This window comes from Squalius cephalus (assembly GCF_949319135.1).
Source record: "Squalius cephalus genome assembly, chromosome: 4".
Taxonomy (NCBI): Eukaryota; Metazoa; Chordata; class Actinopteri; order Cypriniformes; family Leuciscidae; genus Squalius; species Squalius cephalus.
Genome location: NC_137125.1, coordinates 14,877,487 through 14,897,985, shown reverse-complemented (window position 1 = coordinate 14,897,985; position 20,499 = coordinate 14,877,487).

Below are 20,499 nucleotides of genomic sequence, written 5' to 3'. Positions count from 1 at the left end.
TTTTGAAAAATCCTGTCCTGGGCTGGCGGTGGTGACTGCTGCTGGTCCTGGGCTGGCGATGGTGACTGCTGCTGGTCCTGGGCTGGCGATGGTGACTGCTGCTGGTCCTGGGCTGGCGGTGGTGACTGCTGCTGGTCCTGGGCTGGCGGTGGTGACTGCTGCTGGTCCTGGGCTGGCGATGGTGACTGCTGCTGGTCCTGGGCTGGCGGTGGTGACTGCTGCTGGTCCTGGGCTGGCGGTGGTGACTGCTGCTGGTCCTGGGCTGGCGATGGCAGCTGCTGGTGGTCCTGGGCTGGCGATGGCAGCTGCTGGTGGTCCTGGGCTGACGGTGGCGACTGCTGCTGGTCCTGGGCTGGCGATGGCGGCTGTTGGTGGTCCAGGGCTGACGGTGGCGACTGCTGCTGGTCCTGGGCTGGTGATGGTGACTGCTGCTGGTCCTGGGCTGGCGGTGGTGACTGCTGCTGGTCCTGGGCTGGCGATGGTGACTGCTGCTGGTCCTGGGCTGGCGATGGCGGCTGCTGGTGGTCCTGGGCTGGCGGTGGTGACTGCTGGTGGTCCTGGGCTGGCGATGACGGCTGTTGGTGGTCCTGGGCTGACGGTGGCGACTGCTGCTGGTCCTGGGCTGGCGATGGCGGCTGTTGGTGGTCCTGGGCTGACGGTGGCGACTGCTGCTGGTCCTGGGCTGGCGGTGGTGACTGCTGCTGGTCCTGGGCTGGCGATGGCAGCTGCTGGTGGTCCTGGGCTGGCGGTGGTGACTGCTGCTGGTCCTGGGCTGGCGATGGCGGCTGTTGGTGGTCCTGGGCTGACGGTGGCGACTGCTGCTGGTCCTGGGCTGGCGGTGGTGACTGCTGCTGGTCCTGGGCTGGCGGTGGCAGCTGCTGGTGGTCCTGGGCTGGCGATGGCGGCTGTTGGTGGTCCTGGGCTGACGGTGGCGACTGCTGCTGGTCCTGGGCTGACGGTGGCGACTGCTGCTGGTCCTGGGCTGACGGTGGCGACTGCTGCTGGTCCTGGGCTGACGGTGGCGGCTGCTGGTGGTCCTGGGCTGGCGGTGGCGACTGCTGCTGGAAAAATCTATTCAATGCTTTAAACTGGCAACAAGGTAGCATAATGTCATGAACAGAATCTCAACTATTTTTTAGTCATCTCATAATCTCATAATGGTTTACCTACAACAGAATAATTAGATTATGAAAAAATCTATGTAATCAATGCTTTACACTGGCAAATCCATCGCAGAACACATGCAAAATAAAGATAAAGCCTGAGAGGGTAATGCTACTCATGGTATACGACAAAAAGGCTCAGGGGGTACACAAGACAAAAAAAGGTTGGGAACCACTGGTGTAGAGAACAAAGAGACAGAGACAAACGCACCACAGCGACCACATTCCACCAACAATATTCCACCAACAAGGTAGCATAATGTCATGAGCAGAATCTCAACTACTTTTTAGTTAACATTAATGGTTCACCATTGAGCATTTTCGAAGAGGCAACAGTTTGTTAGATAGTTTGCTAGGCAGCAACTTCAGATGCACTTCAGAGTTTGCAACAACATTAGGTAACCTACACTTCGTAGCTTTAAGAGACAACAACATAAAGACATTTTTTAGAGAACGTACCCGAGTGAAAATGCCAAGAACACACTCAGCGACTGGGGGGTGAGATCGAAAGGAAGGTCCTTTCTTCTTATTGCAGCCAACCAAGCAATCCGGCGTCTCCTCGTCAGGTCAGAGACTTGCTCTCCCTGATGCTGTGTCCATTTCGGTAACCTAAAAAACTGTATTCCATTGTTCCTATGTTTTCCATATGTATCGTGTGAGGTACTGGAGCAGTTTAACGCAGCAGTGACTTCCAGGCATGGTAAAACAGTGCGGAATTGCGAGAACCTCCTCTACTACCAAGTTAACATTACTGCCAACATGGCGGAGAGGGTGAGGATCCCGCGATATACCGTGATATCGAGGGGAGGGGCTCTGTACCATGACGACAACTCCTCACTCTCAATAATATTACACAAGTGTGATCATTTATACTTAGACCCTGGAGTTAACAAGTGTGATCATTTATACTTAGCCCCTGGAGTTAAAGGGATACTTCACCTCTGGGAAGATGAATGTGTATTTAAAATAGGTCATTTAAGTAGAAGAAATGTGGAGAAATTTTTGAATTTGGAGCTTTCTAGACTGAGAAAAGCCAGAAAATGTATTTTTGGCTTATGTGGATGAAAGACAACAACTCCCAGAATGCACTTGCTTCGCTGCCTTAGGAGGCCACGCCTACCGGTTAGAGAGCACAGTTGAAAACAACAAGGCTAGCCTAAGTAAGTGATGAGTTTGCCAGGGATTTAGAGACCCAAAATGTCCGGGATTCGGCTTTTGCGTTCTACAGTCGCCATTCATCATGTTTACTGTGGCGTGCAGGACGAGGCTGACGGCCACGGGAGAACGGCGCGAGGCCGGTGCGTCATTACTGAGACGCGCCGGGTCTCGCATCTCTCACGGAGGAGCGGAAATTTTCTTAGCAAGGGTAAAACGCACATCAACCGATCACTTGTTTAGCGTTCATGTAAACACTACAGTCAGATTCACCGATCGGAATTAATTCAGTTAGATTGAAACGAGAGGTGTGCATGTAAACAATGAATGGCGACCGCAGAACGCAAAAGCTGAATCCCGGACATTTTTAACAGTCTCGCCCGCCGGACAAGTCCGGGAAAAGGAAGATGGTAACCCCTACTTACTCAGCTTTCTCCTATTATTCAGCTTTCTCCACAGAACAAGAGCATGCTAGCTTAGCTTCCAAAGAAAGACAGCTGATACTGTGTACATTCTGTGAGTGAGATCCCACCCTGTATGGGCGGGTTGTAAACATGCGGAACAACGCCATCTACTGGCTGTAGTCTTTAGCCTCTGGACAGAAAATCCTCCGATAACGCAAAATGACGATTTTTGCTTCATCTGAGGATTTTTTCCAGACAAAAAAATACATAAATCTCTCCTCTCAGGGGGATATGAGGGGGGAAAGCATGGTAATTCGAAAATACTACAGGTTTTCTACTAATACAAAGCTTAATGCTAAATCCTGAAGTAACCCTTTAACAAAAATTGAAAGGCACTTAAACTGTACAAACTCACCATGTGGCACAGAAAAATAGTTACTTCTTACATAATTCAAATTTTTCCTGATGTAAACATGGCCTAAATGTTTTACTTTGATTGTATGAATTATAATGCAAATCTTCTCTCTCTCTCCGGCACGTGGATGAAAGAGAGCTTGCGCACTCACAGCCAATCAAAGTAACGTTAACCTTATCTTTTGTAATGATGTAAAGCAAAAACATTTACACATCGTAGATAAAAAAAAATAAAATTGTGTGAGAAGCTGAATCTGCCCGCTATCAATTGAAAGGCCGGAACATGAATCATACGTATGTAGCCCCTATCCACCAACCATTTGCACTAGGCCAGAGTTTTTTGATAAGGACCTGAGTTCTTTTATTTCTAAATGATCTTTTAACCCTGTCTTCTAATATAAATTAACCTCCAGGAAATCACTTTATGCAAGTAGTCTGTTTACTTATAGCACATGAGTTGTTTATGAATCACTTTTAAACTGCAAAAACACACACAATCACTAATAACGTTTAAACCAATATGTATTGTATTAAATGTCAATTAAATTGAATATTTGTATTTAAATGAAATGAAATGGATCAATAATTTGAATTTGACAATATAAATGAAACAAAACCAAATAAAATAAAATATGCAAAAAAAAACAACCCTCTGTGATTGCCTTACTTTTAACAGTAACTAAACACTTTTTTACAGAATCACGGCAGTATTGTATTGTCAATATTAAATCACCGTCTGAATGTATTTAACTCACTAAAGGTAACCATATAGGCATAAACCCTGTCTAATTTCTGTTTAACTTTAAGTTATACTATCGAATTAACTTTTATAAGCTCTAATAACCCTTTTAAACTTTTAACATATCCAAAAATACACTCAAAATGGAAAGGAAAAGACCGGTCACAATAATAGGCATGCACTCTGCACCCCTAATCCTAACCAAGGGGTTTACAGTGCGTAGCATATGCATGCAAAAAAACATTTTTGCGTATAAATGGCACGAGAAATAAAATTCGTGGTATAGATACGCACTTTCATGAGATCGTGTTTCATAATCTGCTACTGGGCCGGCCCTCTGTCCAATTTTAAAACCCAGTGTGGCCCTTGAGTCAAAAAGTTTGCCCATCCCTGGTTCAGACTCATGCCATCAAGAATTCGCTATGAATATTCACAAAGTTGGAATGCTGTGTTTTAAAATGATACAGTCTTCTGTAGCTTGTAAATACCCTGTGCGCATTCTGACATTTTGCCGCCGGCACATGGTTCTTCATCCTAGGTCTGGTACGCAATAACTTGAAACTTCTGTGCAAGAGTTATGTCCCCCGGTGCAAGTGTCTTTTCATTCCCTGAAGATGCCTGAAGATTTTAAAGAAGAAAAAAAAACATCAATTCACCTGTGTTTTCAAGAGATTTATAGTAACTTAAGTAATTTAAAAAATATTTATAATTTTTAAATGTGTTATTGTATGTTATTCCTGTTAAAAACCAATAAACATTCAACTTAAAAAATTAATCCATGTTGAGTCAAATAGAATATTTCTTTCTAAAGCTACTTTTTGTAATGTCTATTTGATGCTTTTCTCATTTAACACAATAATACTTTTGTATTTAATAAGTTAAAATAACATTATTTACCAACTAGCATTACCACTCATAGTATACAAATTGTCATTTTTACATCACGTAATGATATAGAACACAACCACAACCTTTAAAGGGGTCATCGGATGCCCATTTTCCACAAGTTGGTATGATTCTTTAGGGTCTTCATGTAAAGTTAAAATTCCTTAATGGTAGTGTAAAACAACACCCTTTTCACTCCTCAAAAACAGCTCTGTTCACTGCGACCCATTTTGGTGCATGTCTCTTTAAATGATAATGAGCAACTGCACACCATCCCTCTCTTCCAGGGGTGTCGACACAAGACTGCCTTGGCAGACAGTATACAAATGGCTGAGGAAATATGCTTATATAGGACAGTCCATCAGTGGTCGTGGACGGAGCATGAACAATTGCTCAGAAAATCTAAACGGCTTGGTTATTGAGAATGTTTAAGCTTTTTGAGGATTAAAGAAGTGAGTGAATGGATTTTTTTCATTGTGCGGTGGTTGTGTCCACACACTGCAAAGACACATTTATATCCAAAACATTTTTGCATCCGATGACCCCTTTAAAAAAAATAAGAACTGTTACATATTAACAAACAGAAAATTAAGCTGTTTTTATTAATCTTGCAAGTTCACCTTTTACTGTGAAATCATATCTATCCAGTTAAGCATTACACAACACTATAAATATTTTGGGTTGATACATTTCATACAGGTTTGTCATACAAAGCACATTTTCACAGACTAGTAAAATTACTTCTGATCAAGTTGAGCAGCATTCCTGAGAATGAAGGATTCATTTGAAATGACTGAATAAAGAGTGTCTGACTGTCATTCTTCTCATTCTCACGTCTGGTAGAAGTGAAAGAAATTTCAGAGCTGCTGTTCAACAACTGTTCAGAGGAAGAAAAAGAAAGATTAACAAATAGTATTTGAGGTGAGTGTTTCATCTTTCTTTAGATGTTTTTATGTATATGTTACATCTTATAATGTGTCAATTCTGAGACTTTAATACTGAGCTGAAGTAAACTGGATGATTTTATTTAAATTGTTACCTATCAAGCACTGAACGCTTCAGCCCTTTCTAAAATCCATGTTTATGGTAAGGGTTACGAGCTGTGGCTTCATTCCCTTTGTATGTGGTATAGACCCCGGTTCTTCACCTTGGTTCCCACTCTAGATGTGTGTTGTCGTCGCATGATGCTAACAACAGACTCTTCCCGTACGGGCTGGGGAGTGCTCTTAGGTGGCCATCCAGTCCAGGGGATCTGGTGAGGTCATCTCGATTGGCTCATCAACTGCCTTAAATTGATGGGTGTATTTCTGGCCCTGAAGTACTTCCTCCACCAGTTAAGGGGATACCCTGTCCTAGTGTGAGTGGACAACACTACGGTAGTCACCTGCATAAAACCGCTAAGCGGACTGTGTTCTGTCTGAACAGGGGCGCGTGTATCAAAAGCATCATTAGCCATCTATGGTTGCAAGTTCCATTGAACTCTATTGATAACGACGGAACTTGCGATCATAGTTGGCTTTGGGCAACAGACCCCAGGCTAGCACAGCAGGTTCTGCTTTAGGTTAAGGACAAGTTTCTATTGCTTAGGGTGATTTGCATCCTTACAAGCATATTTGGGAAATATTTTACGAAGCAGAGGTGTCCTCTTCGCCTCTCAAGGGACAGCACAAATGTCCCCTTTGGTTCGCTCTTAAAATCACCCAGCACTGGTTAATAGAATTGCCTATAAAATGTGAATGTTAAAAATGACTAAACTGATCCCAATCCAGCCTGATTTTTGTCCACTTGATCAAACCACTTTTGACCTGCACAATCAAATCCAAAACTGCATAATCTGGCAATATTACTCAAAAGGGGAAATTTATGATAACTGTGGGAATTATGGGGAGCTTGTTAACTTGCTTCAAAAACATAATGACAAACCAGCACAACACTTTGAGAATAGCCTGTAAAGTCACATTCAAAATAGGCTTGATAACTTGAATGCCAGTTATATTGCACTAAGAGACTGTGTAATTAACAGGTGGGAACCATCATGGTGGAATATTTGCAAGATACAGACCACTCAAACACTCCTGCAGGCCTCACCATTGAAACATACTCTTTGTTGAACACTGTTTTTAAGGCTTTCTTGAAAGTATCGTCTTCTTACCTGGGAGTTTCTCCAGCAAATGGTCTATCACAGGGGTGCCAAACCCTGCTCCTGTCGATCGACTGTCTTGCACAGTTCATCTCCAATCTTCCAACCCTAATTAAACACACCTGAAGCAACCAATTAAGGTCTTCAGGATCACTTGAAAATTAAAGGCAGGTGTGTTTGATTAGGGTTGGAGATGATCTATGCAGGACTGCAGGAGCAGGATTGGGCACCCCTGGTCTATCATATAGGTGGAGCAGATTCCTCATTCCTTTAGTTTTTTCAGCCCACAATTGACATGTTTTTAAAGTTTGTCAGGACATTTGTTGAAAGACCATTTGTACCATTCTTCTTTTTTTTCAAGATAGTTATTTATGACTCTGTGACACCATACTAGGGATGGGGAAATGAAGCCTCATGAAACACTGAGGCTTTCCCCTGACTGTTCCGGGAAAAGATTCAAAGCTTCGAGAGTGTCGAGAACAGCGCCGAGAACAGCGCCATCTGGTGCTTATTTAAAATAAAGCAGCCAGAAGCCTGTGTTAGAAGCTCTTGCAGATGAAGCAACCACAACACACTCCGTAGTTTCAATGTTATGTGTACAAATAAAAGCCTTACATGTTTGTGTTTGATTTGTTCATTAAATAAATTAATTTCCCCATTAAAGTGTGACAATAAAATATAATAGCTTATATGATTCAATAAGATTTAATGTAGGCCTACTCTCTTTCTCTCTCTCTTTCCACACACACACACACACACACACACACAATGAATAAGGACATTGTCTGATAGGATCATCTGTTATTAAATGTCAATCATTGTAAATATCAACCAGACTGAGGCAACAATGACTTAAATACGATCTGAAGTTCGAGCCTTCTGACACCCAAAGCGAAACGCGCACGTGACTGGACAGAAAGTGAGGCTTCGTTTGTCATCGATCACGTGACTCTAGTAAACCAATACACGCCTCGATACGGGGCTTCACTACAAATTGTGTCGCTTATGTGATACGCGCATCGAAGCTTCAGTGTCATATGTAACATCACTACACCATACCTCCCTACGATATAGTAGGTGAAAAGCAGCATGTGAAATGAGTAGTATGTCAGAATTCATAGTAATCATAAAATATTAGTAAAAGTTCCCAGATGACTTACTTATGTTTTGCTGGTCAGTAAACACAACGATAGAGAATTCAACATATAGACTTTAATAAACTGATACTCGGGAGAATACAGGAATGATAGACACTAACCTAACATGCAACATTGATACCAGGAAAAACACTGAGGAGAACTTAGGGCTTAAACACAGAAGGAAAGGTTATGAGGTAACTAAATGAACAACAGGTGAACGTGATCAGTAACTAAGGGAACAAACTGACACACACAAGGAAACTAGGGCTGCGTTCAGCCCCGACAAAACGTTGCACAACGTTTTTTAAACAGAAACGGTGATGCGTTGAACACACTGTTCTGATGACGCAAGTGTTGCAACTATGGCAGCTGAGAAGGCCATTCTTTGTGTTCTTTGTGAAGAATTTTCGGAGCCTGATGAAGTCGGTATAAATATGTGTTTAATACTACAAAATATGCCCGATGTTAGTTACTGCACTTGCCGCCCAGAACAAAAGAGAACATCACAATCGAGTGAAGGGATTGCTGAAACTGAAATGGAAGCACAAATTCAGCCTAATTCAGTGCCTAATTCAGACTAAAACACATCTATTTAGCCTCACATACTGACTTTATTTGTGGTTCATACTTACTTACTTACTTAATACTTTATTGTCAGACTGAGGTCTGAAATTTTTCTTGCATGACAGTATCCATGTTTACCACAACATTTAACATACATTCAACATTGACATTCACTCTAACCACACAATTATACATTCAATATAACACTTATCCATCAACCCCAGCATCCCAATACTCTTGATCTCTGATTAGGTTTTTTTGTTCAGCGCTAGAATTGCCTGATGCACAAAAGAGTGTTTCAGCTTCACCTTATTAAATTTGGGAACTCTATACCTCCGCTTTGACGGTAGTAGTTCAAACTCTTTGTGCAAAATATGCATGGGATTAGAAACTATATTGTCAGCCAACCTGAGAATATTATTGTGATAAGCTGAGTCATAGAGCTTTTCAAGCGGCTGACCTACTATCTTTGAGCAGATTTTTAATTGATTAAAAACCTTTGTTTTTAACACGACAGACAGACTTTTATACCAACTAGAGTTGCAGTATTGCAATAAACTCATTATCACAGACCTAAAAAACAGCAGAAGAATCTGCCTTCTTACTCCAAAAGACCTAAGACGGCGAAGAAAATAGATTCTCTGCTTAGTCTTTTTACATAGGGTCTCAATGTGATCTTTCCAAGATAACATATCATCTATGGTCACTCCCAAATACTTATATGTCTTGACCAGTTTAATTTCCTCCTTATGAATAAAGACAGGCGCTATATCTGCCGTTGACCCAAATACAATCTCCTCAGTTTTACTCGTATTAATGATAAGAGCATTATTCTCACACCACTCAATCAATTTACTTACACCGTGTTGATGAACCTCAGAACTATCTAAGTCATTCAGCACAGATATTAGGACAGTATCATCAGAGTACTTCAAAATATACTGATTTAACATGTCCGTTCGACAGTCGTCTGTATATAATGTAAAAAGTATGGCGGAACTAACACAACCTTGCGGTACTCCGACATTTGTAATAATTTCAGACGACACGGTTTTATTCACCCTGACTCTCTGAACTCTGTCTGTGAGAAATGATGTATACCACTGAATCAAATAAGGGTTCACCCTCAGCTGTACGAGTTTTAACACCAGTCTGTCAACCTGTATGGTGTTAAATGCAGAAGAGAAGTCCAAGAACAGAGTTCTCACAATTGTTCTCGGTTTATCTAGATTTTTAGAGATAATATGCACTAAAGCAGCAACTGCATCTTCAGTACTACAGCCTTTCTTATAGGCAAACTGCCATGGATCTAATCTATCTTTAACTGCCGCAACCAAATACTGAAGTAACAGTCTCTCTAGACATTTCACAATCACAGAAGTGAGAGCTATTGGTCTAAAGTCTTTGTATTTTTTTGGACATGATATCTTCGATAGTGGTTTTATGTCCGCGGTTTTCCATATCACAGGGACAGCATGTGTATCAACTGAAGCTTGAAAAACTGGTTGCCACACAGGTGCTAGTTCCTGAGCGAAATTTTTTAAGAGGCCTGCACTACATCCATCAGGACCCACAGCCTTTTTTGTATTAATAGATTGAAACATTTTCCTAACATCTTCAACCTCAATAACAATTCTATCTGATGGTACTAGAACTCTATGTGTTGTTTCTTTGTTCTTATCTTGTTTGCCTGTTAGTTCAAACCGTGTAAAAAAGGTGTTTAGTTCATTCCCAAACCTAAATTCATCATCAGTTACAATGGATTTATTTGAGGACGACAGTCCAGACATAGTTTTCATAATATCCCAAACCTTTTTAGAGTTGTTAATTTTAAATGCTTTCTCCAAACACTTCCTATGAACTTCTTTTGTTTCTTTTAATTTAATTTTTAACTCTCTTTCCGTTTGTTTAAGTACCAGACTATTTTTATCTTTAAAAGCTACTTTCCTCACATTTATCATATCTTTAATATCTTTAGTCACATATGGTTTGTTATTTGGATAAACTTTAATCTCTTTAGTAGGTATGTTCAGCTCCACACAGAAGTTTATATAATCATTTAACACTGTAGTTCTTTCGTCTAATGAGCCTTCATCAAAGATTTCCCAGTTTGTCCAATCAAAACAGGCTTTCAGTTGTTCTACACTTTCATTTGACCATATTCTGATCATTTTCTTTTCTGGTTTACTTTTTTTAAGTTTAGTCCTATACACGGGAATCATAAGCACAACATTGTGGTCAGAATTTAAAATTGGTGGCATACTTTTGGACACATAAGCATTCCTGACATTCACAAAGCACTTATCAAGGATATTATTGTTTCTTGTTTGAGTTTTTACATACTGTTCGAATCCCGGCAACAAAGTCTCCAATTTGCACTGGTTTAAATCACCCAGTACAATCGCAGGGGCATCGGAGTAGCTGAGTTGTAGTTCGTGAACATAGTCCGCAATCAGGCTTGCTGCCTGAGATGGTTTGCCGCTAGGCGGTACGAACACCAAGATACAACCAAATTCTCTAGGCAGATAGAAAGGTCTTAAAGTCATGCCGAGAATTTCCACATTTGGATCACATATCTTATATTTTACTGAATAGTTTCGACACCATTTCTCATTTATATACACACAGATACCTCCCCCTATATTTTTACCTGACGATTTATCTCTATCAGCTCGAACTAAAGTGAAATCAGGGATTTCAAAAATCGAGTCAGGCATTGTAGGCTTCAACCAACTTTCCGTGAAGCAAAGCAAAGATGCTTCACGAAATTCATTACAGTACCTTGTGTGTGATCTTATCATGTCTATTTTGTTATTCAGAGAACGCAGATTACTGAAGACAATTGACGGCAACGGAGGTCGTTTAAATCTCCTTCGCAGTCGGCTCCGAATTCCTCCTCTTTTTCCTCTTTTCTTTCGTTTTGTTCTCACCAGCTCACGTGGAACATTTTCAAACAGATCCTTAGACTGGCCTGTTTTCGACTCTTGCGTTGTCTTGAAATTTAACTCCAGCAACATCTCCCGAGTATAGGGGCGTACAACCCTCGTGACACCGCATGTGTTTGAAATTCCACGTGCATTTGGGCATTGCATTGTCAAACATAGTCCATAGCAGTGGTGTAGTCTACGTGATACGCAGGTATACGCCGTATACCCACTAGAAAAGGCCAAGGATTTGCGTATACCCACTTAAAAAAAGCGTGAGGATACGTATCAACTTCGTTTTGTGTCAGAACTTTCACACTTTCATTCATAAATTCACCCCGTCTGTGTTTGCGAAGCGACGGATCGAATCGCGGAATCCAGTCACAAATGGAACTTGCTATATAAAGCAGAACGTCACGGAATTTGGCTATTTTTGAACGAATAAATCAAAAGTAGAGCTGTACAATGAATCAAATCTCGATATGGACTAGTGTCTAGGAATATTAAAGTTAAAAGAGACTGCAATTGTTCTACGCGTCTCTGGGAATGAGCGCTCAGTGTGTGCTCCACTACACACACACACACACACACACACAGAAGCACGCGTGACTCACGCTCGTGGTGTTTTCAGCGTTTCACTGTATTGAGACATGATGTAAGCTACACATGTGCATTTCATCGCAGAGCTGCGAGAGTCACTTGATGAGAATTTCACCATTTCATTTGATAAAACTATCGTCATTCATTCGTTTCATATACACACAGAAACTGTTATGTCTTTACGACAACCTGTCAAAATAAAAGTTCTGTATAACTTGAAGAAATTATAACAGAAATATATTACTATTGCACAGAGTATACTTCAGGCCTAATAATAATAATAATAATAATAATAATAGTTTATTAAAACACACAGAAACTCAAATGTCTACAACCCACCAAAATAAAAGTTCGGTCTAACTCAAATTAATTAGAAAGAAATTGCACAGTAAAATGTATTTTAAAATAAACAAAATTTTTCAAAAACACCATTTCTAAAAGTAAATTTGTATTTGTGCCTATAATGCTTTAAAAAAAATTGTTGAAAATTGTCAACTGATAAAACCTGTGCTTCAGGGTGTGGTGGTGCTTATGGGGTGACGCTCTGGGATGGGTGAGTATGCGGCGGGGGGGGGGGGGGGGGGGGTGTTATATTAGAGTATACTCACTACAAAAAACTAGACTACACCACTGGTCCATAGCCGCCGATCATCCACAAAATCCAGATCAGGAGTACGTTATTCTCGACCTTCATCTTTCCACTACTAATCACCGACCGGACTTACTCACTCATACTGTTTTAATATCCTGTATTTTCTTTCTCATTTTTAGTAAAAACACTTAATTACCATTTCTTATTTCTATACCAAATGTCATACACTTGCAATGAAGCAAAAAATATAAACAATATATTTTTTCATCATATATGATGTAGTCATTATGTTGGTATCCTATATTTTTACAATAAAACTTACGACAAACATGTCTTCTAATATCAGTTGTTGCGTATACCGAGCAGCATCAAACACATTTGTAAATTACTTTCCTTGAACCCATTGTGCGAGTGCACTTTAATACCGCGTGCTTTATGTACATGTTGCTGCTGATTGGACTGCAGTTCTGACACACCCACCAAACAAGAGAAAACGTATCTCAAACCCCGTTGCACACCAGTGCATGCCGTTTCCAGGAAACATGACGTTCAACCCGGAAACCGTAGCAAAACGTTGCGAACCGTTTTGAACTTGAACGTGCCCCAGGTAAACTTACAACAACAGGACACTCAGGAACAGGGAAAACAGCATAATAATAAAAACAATTAAAACTAAACCAAAAAGAGCACAAGTTATTCTACTTCATTTGCCAAGTTTCTGAATTTCACATCCAATGGACACTTTATTATACACAGACCATTGAAGAGTTGTGAATGGCAGGGAAAAATGCAACTCACTCTATGGCTGCGTTTACACTTGGCATTAACATGCGACCTGTATCCAGATGTTGTAAGACACTTGCAAAGGCAAGTGTAAATGCACTTCTGATTGGAATGTTATCCAGCCGTGGACGTCACACAAAACCCCGCCCACTGTCACACCCGAAAGTTGCAGAACCGTTTTCTCACCACAACTGGCAACATTCTCGGACCAATACGCTTCTCTGAACCGTTTCCATTATAGCATAGTACAGGCATCCACATTATTAGTACTTGCAGCCTCTTTATCCTCCTCATTTTGCGAGATTTGTAAAATGTCCCCCGACTGAAAACCGTTTTTAAAAGAAAACCCACCACTTCAGGTTGACTTTGGGTGAACTAACCCTAGAAGGTTCAGAATAAGAAAATACTTTACAGTAATTCAAATGGAAACAATATTATCTTTCTTACCCCATTGGCAGATAATTTTGCTTGTTTTGAGCAAAACCGTAAAAATTCTAGAAAATATTGACATAGTATCTTGTGTCATTTTACTTGTCTAGTAACTGTTTCTTGATTTAAGAATTTTTAGGTATTTGGACTGGAAACAAGACAAAAATACCAAGTAAGAAAGGCATTTTTTGCGTGTAAGCTATCACGAAAGTACTTTCAAAATGATGCCATAATCATGGCATGACACATGTCATAAATATGAAGGAGGTTTTATGCATTTTATTACAAGTGTCATTAATTGTATTTGTTTATGTCAAGTTGTCATAACAAAGACATCTCAAACAATGTCATATTTGCATAAAAATGTCATAATTGTGCGCATGACACTTAATGACAGTCGTCATAAACATGCATAAAACCTCCTTCATATTCATAGTCATGATTATGAAGGTGTCATGTCAGTCTTATGCACACCCCTTCAAGTAAAGTGTTACCCAAGTCTTTTGCAAGAATATCCACAGTGGCCTCAGAAACCTTTTAAAACAATAAAGATGTAGATCATAGTACAGGTAATGTTATATTTCCACTCAGTAAGAAGAGTTTTGGTATTCTTTAATATTGCATTCTTTCTCTATTGTCTCAACTTTCTCACTTATTGCTTAGAAATGTACAGAGTAGAACTGATATTGTTTGCAATTTATATTGCAGTACTTTGTATTAAACAATAGTTGACCAAAAAATGAACATTGTCATTTATTTTTATTATTCAAAACAGTTTAAAACCGGTAGAGCTTAAATTCTTTGTTTTGGAACAATGATTATGTGTTTACCTGAGTTTGCAGTCACAACACAACAATGCCATTTGATTGAAATTCGACAAGAGGACAATCAATGCTAATGGCCTCAGATTTATTACACTTCTAAGTCGCAAAAAGTGTAATCTGTTATCAGAAATCTAAAGACTGATATCAGATCAGACATCGAAAGACTACACTCTCATCGCTGCTGTCAGTGGAGACAATAGCTTTCCCTCCAAAAGAGGCGGAGAAACAGAGACGCCTGCTTCAGCTTGCAGCCCTCACACCTGTGCATCTTTGACTCCTCCACAAACTCCCTCTGCTTGAACTGGCAGCTGGAACACTTGCGTTGAATAGCCACCTCAATGCCCTTAATTGTGGCGCTGAAAAGTGCCGTTGATTGATCTTCCTCGCAGCCTTCTCCCTCCACCACCTCCAGGTCAGCGATCTGCTCTATGGTTCTGGACGAACCAGTACACAGGCAAATGCACCCGTCTCTCTCTCGCGTAGACAGGTTCTTGAAATTGTACGAGTTGCTGTCCTCCGCCGAGTTGACGAACCTGTCCCACAGCGTAACCTTTATTTCGGCCGTCCCGTCACAGATCCGCACATCTTTAAGCTCACAGTCCGAGCCGTTGATGTCACCACTTTGCTCACAGATCCATGAAGTTGAACCTTTCCGCGGAGCTCTCCCACCTAAACACACCAAAAACACAACATTAGTTTTCTATCCATTGCGGCCACAAACAGGAGCGTTCAGGAAATGTCAGCTCTGCGATTCACATCTTCTGCTTCTGACCGAGGGCTTTCACCTCCTCATGGTTCTGCAGCTCAGTGGCGCACACACATCAGTGACTTATGCTGTGCCTGACTTTGCGCAGCCTCACTGTTCTTTTCTGCTTGAGTGAAGGTGGCTTGATTCACCATAGAGAACACGACCACTCTGTGTTACTCCTGTCTGGTGCTCTGAATCACGGCGGTGAAGAATGGAGAACTGTTCCTACTCTGCCGTCTGGGTGACACGTTATACAGATGGTACTCAACCAGAATAATACTTTTATTATTACCGTTCCCGCGGCGGTAAATTGCGGGTGTGTATTTGCAGCCTCTGACCGCTAAGAGGCGCTACAATCACAGACGTCGCAAAGTGTCAGTTTATTCTCTATTGCGTAATCTGCCGCCGCGGCGCGGCTCATTGAGAACGATTGAAAGCTGGTAGCAAATCAATTCAAATGAAACACTGAACGAATTCATAATCACAATACTGAAATTACTGAAATTAAATTGAATAAATTGAATAATGAAAAAAAATTAAACATAAAACATTGCAATAGAAAAGTTTAACTGTATTCAGACGATAGCTCTGTGGTCAATGCAACAACATGAGCATCAAACTTCAAGGAACTTCAAGCGCTCTGAGATCGAATCTCAGTGTAGCCAACAGTGTTTATGTTTTTTCCGTTCTTGATGCTTAAATCTGTTTATTAAAGTCAAGCATCTTGTTTAATTATCAATTGTACATTACAACATAAATTTGCTACATTCCAGTTGAGCCGCTGCAAAGACGATCACAACTGATGAAGGAAGACTGTCAACCGATCGCACCAGAAAATGAAGATGATGAAGCTCGTCTTTAATCTGCTCTTTTTTTTTTTTTTACATCATTCACGAAATTGAGATGACTGACAGTGATACCCGGCCATAGCAACGGAAGACATTTTTCAAAACAGATCGAACAAATCAGAAAAATACTTTCAATACAGTATTGCTTTCAATTAAAAAAATAAACAATGAAAATGTAAAAGAAAAATAAAATTAATTAAGTTTGAAAACCCATCGCACATTTCAAGGTATAAATAAAGTGTCGGGACAGTTTATTTATTTAAACAGGGTTGCATCGATAGAGTTTATTCCCTTTGCGATGCAAAATAAGAAACACAGAATCTTATTCTTGCAACATTTTAAATTTCTATTGTCAAAGAAATTGCAGCTAAGTTAAAAAATTAAAACGGTACAAAACGAAAATAGTTCAAAGCAACATAAATTAAGAACAGGCGTTTTTCTTTGCCTCTCTCTCGCGCTGGATCTTTTTTTAGTAAGTTTCTTTTGTCTCCCACTGCACGCACCGGGTCTTTCTCGAAATTAAACATTTCAGGGTAAAAACACACCATACAGCTGATAATACTATGTCGCTGCGTGTCATCCACACAAATCATGAAAGAAAAAACTGTAACAAACAGCCTTTGTTGCTTCAAAGATACAGCATGCCTTGCTGAATTCACCTTAGGCTACAATAAAACGAGGTTGATCGCGAATTAAAGAGCTCTGTATCTGCTAAATTGAAATTGTGTGTGGAAAATAGGGCTGGGGTAAACGATTATTATTTAAACGTTTAGTCGGGCGATTATTTTATCGATTAGTCGACTAATTGGAATTAATTATCCTGTCTGTTATTCGCATATCTCTGTCGAACCGTTACTCCGATGGATTTCAAACTCGACAGCTGTCTGGGCACGAGTAAGTGCAGTGCCAAGTTTGACGTTGTTTGGATGAGAAATGCAAAAGATATCAGTAAATCGGTAAAAGAAGCCCCAAGAAGGTTGTGGTTTAAAAATAAACATTCTGACATAAACACTCTGTCAGTTACACTGTTTACTTCTGAATAATATAGTAAACGTGATAAATCCATTTTGATTAATTTGAGTAAAAAATGTGTTTTCTTTACCAAGAAAGTGGCAAGATGAAAACCACTATTTTCTGTTTCAAACTTTCACATAGCATCTTTAGGTTATAATAACATAATTCAAATCCAGATTTAGATTTTCAAAGATTTATTATAAAAACGGATTATTTTTTCCCAAAAATGCAATAAATTCATGACACGTTTTTTTTTTTTTTTTAAATGCAATTACCCAGATAGCATGTATAATCGGCCCGAGCTCGGCTGCCCCGCGGCGCCTGCGGCTCAGACTCGGCATCGGCGTGTGTTAACCGGGCCGATTGTGGCACATGCATTTTGGTCGTCTCTGCTGTATGATCTGGACCACTTCTGGAAATGACTCGGTTTAGGTAAAATCAAGGATGGTTTTAATGTAGCAATAATTAACATAAAATTATTTTAAAATTTACGTAAATTGCTGACTGTATCTTAGGATGTTATACTCGTCGAATGTCGTGACTTCCAAAACAAAATATCTGCGGTAAATAATAATAATAATAATAGTGTCATTTTGCACAGAGCATTCTTTAATATTTATAACCATAGCAAAAATATTTAGTTGTCATGGTGGGTGCTTTGGATGGCGGAAGCAGCAGCGAGAAGTCGGAAAGGATCGGCGGTGAGGCACAACTGCTCTGTGAATGGATCAGAGAGGCGTGAGTGGGGAGATAGTGAAGGGAGTATGGAGGTAGTAAGTGAAGAGGAAAGTGAAAGATCGTCAGAAAATTGCTGGAATGAAGCAAGAGGTCGGAAAAATCGGGGAGAAAAACGGAAGAAAAGGAGCGATGTAGAAGAGTCTGATGATAAGAGTAGAGATAGTATAAAATGCATTGTAAGGTTTGGAGATCAGTTTGGGGTAAGCAAAATTAATCCAATTAAACTGACAAAGATCATAAATAGAGATATTGGAAATATTGATTTTGCTAAAGTTCTCTCTGATGGAAATTTGCTTATTGGATGTAATAAAGAAGATCAAGCAAATAAAGCTCTCAAACTGAAGCAAACTGAAGGAAATTGGAGGAATTAAAGTTGTCAGCACAAATAGAGTTGGAGAAAAAAGTCAAAGTGGTGGCCGTAAAGGGATCATTTTTGGTGTGCCTCTTAATATAGGTATGGAAGAGTTCAAAGGTAACTTAAAGGGAGGGAAGATAGTAAATGCACAAAGGCTAAAAGCAGTTGCAGATGGAACCAGAAAAGACACTGAAACAGTAGTAATAGAATTTCATGGGGATGAAATTCCAAAAAGAGTAATGTTGGGTGTGATGAGCTACATTGTAAGAGAATATATACCAGGACCAGTGAGATGTTTTAAATGTCAAAGATTTGGGCACGTTGCTACAAGATGTAGGGAGCAATGTAGATGTGCTCGTTGTGGAGGAAATCATGAATATGGACTAACTAATCTAAAATTAACTAACATTTGTTTTTCTTGCAGGAACATCATATGCTTTTAATGTTTCCAAACTCTTTGGGGAAAAACTTGTGACTTTGAGTATGTGTCTATGGGTAAAAATAACATAGTTTTGGGAAGTTAAACTAGACAGTCTGTTAGAACAAATGAAGTCATCATTAAAACCTTGTGATAAGTAGGCTAATCACAAGATCAGAGTTTGCTTTACCTAGTAACAGAGGGGTTTGCATATGAAGAACCAATCAAATAGTGGGGAAATTATGTAATGCAGCCTGAAATTTATGCCATACCTCTATACTATAAAAACTGTGGTATATGTGTTTTTCGGTGGGATTCTCAATGGAATTTGTCTGAGATCCTCCGGCCTTGCTTCTTGGGAGAGATTCCCTGAGAACTGCTCGGGAAGATCTCCCGGCCGTGATTAAAGCATTTAAAGGACATTTGCAGGTCTGTTTGTCAATTTATTCCTGCGCAGGAAGCTAGTTTAGGAAGGAAAACTAGTTTAGGGAAATCGAGTCAGAAAAGCTGGTGATCTATAGAGTGGGGACGTCGGGGACGGGAACCAATAAATAGAGCCAGGTAGTCCGGTGATCTATAGAGTGGGGACGTCGGGGACGGGAACCAATAAATAGAGCCGAAAAGTTAGATTAGGTAAGATTTCAAAGTGAGGACGTCGCCAGGAGACGAGACTCAGATATCAGCTACCCGAGTGGGGACGTCGCCAGGAGACGAGACCCAGGTAGTTAGTTTTAGGGAAAATATCCACGACAAGTACAACCAAAGTGTTGCAATTGTGGAGGGGCACATAGTGCAGCGTTCAGAGGGTGTGAAGTACAGAAAATGGAAATGGAGATTCAGAAAAGGAGGGTGGAGAAGAAGATAACATATGCAGAGGCAGCAAAACAGGTTAAAGGACAAACTAAAGATCAAAGAGATCAGTCAAGGATTTCAGTTGAAGGAAGCAATGAAGCTCCAAAAGAACATATGATGATAGAAAAGAAAAAATTAGTGGCATTTATTGCAGGAGTTATAAATAGTACAGCTGGGATTGAATCAAAAACACAAAAGACTCAGTTAGTTGTTATAGCAGCAATACGCCACCTTGGAATGATAGGCTTGTCTTGGGAAGAAGTTAGAGATGAACTTCAGATAAGATCAAGCCAAGAGACATGTGGATAATACATAGATGATAACAATAATTCAGTGGAATGCAAGGTCTCTGATAGCAAATGGTCAACATTTCATTGAAGATTTAAGTATAAAACCGGATGTAATATGTGTACAGGAAACTTGGATGAAAAGTTGTTTAGATTTTGTTTTATTAGGGTATAGTATAGTACGGCATGATAGAGAACAAGGGAATGGCGGTGGGTGTGCAACATTCATTAAACAAGGAATTCCATATAGAGTACTAGGAAAAGGAAGGGATCAAGAATATATTGCGGTGGGGATATGGGGTAGAGGTCAGGAGATAGTTATTATAAATTATTATAACCCGTGTAAAAAATTTATATTAGAGAAGTTAAAGGAAGTATATGGTCAAGATAATCATAGAGTAATATGGTGTGGGGACTTAAACGCTCATAATACACTATGGGGAGGAAGATACATAAATGCCAATGGTCAAGTAGTTGAGGAATT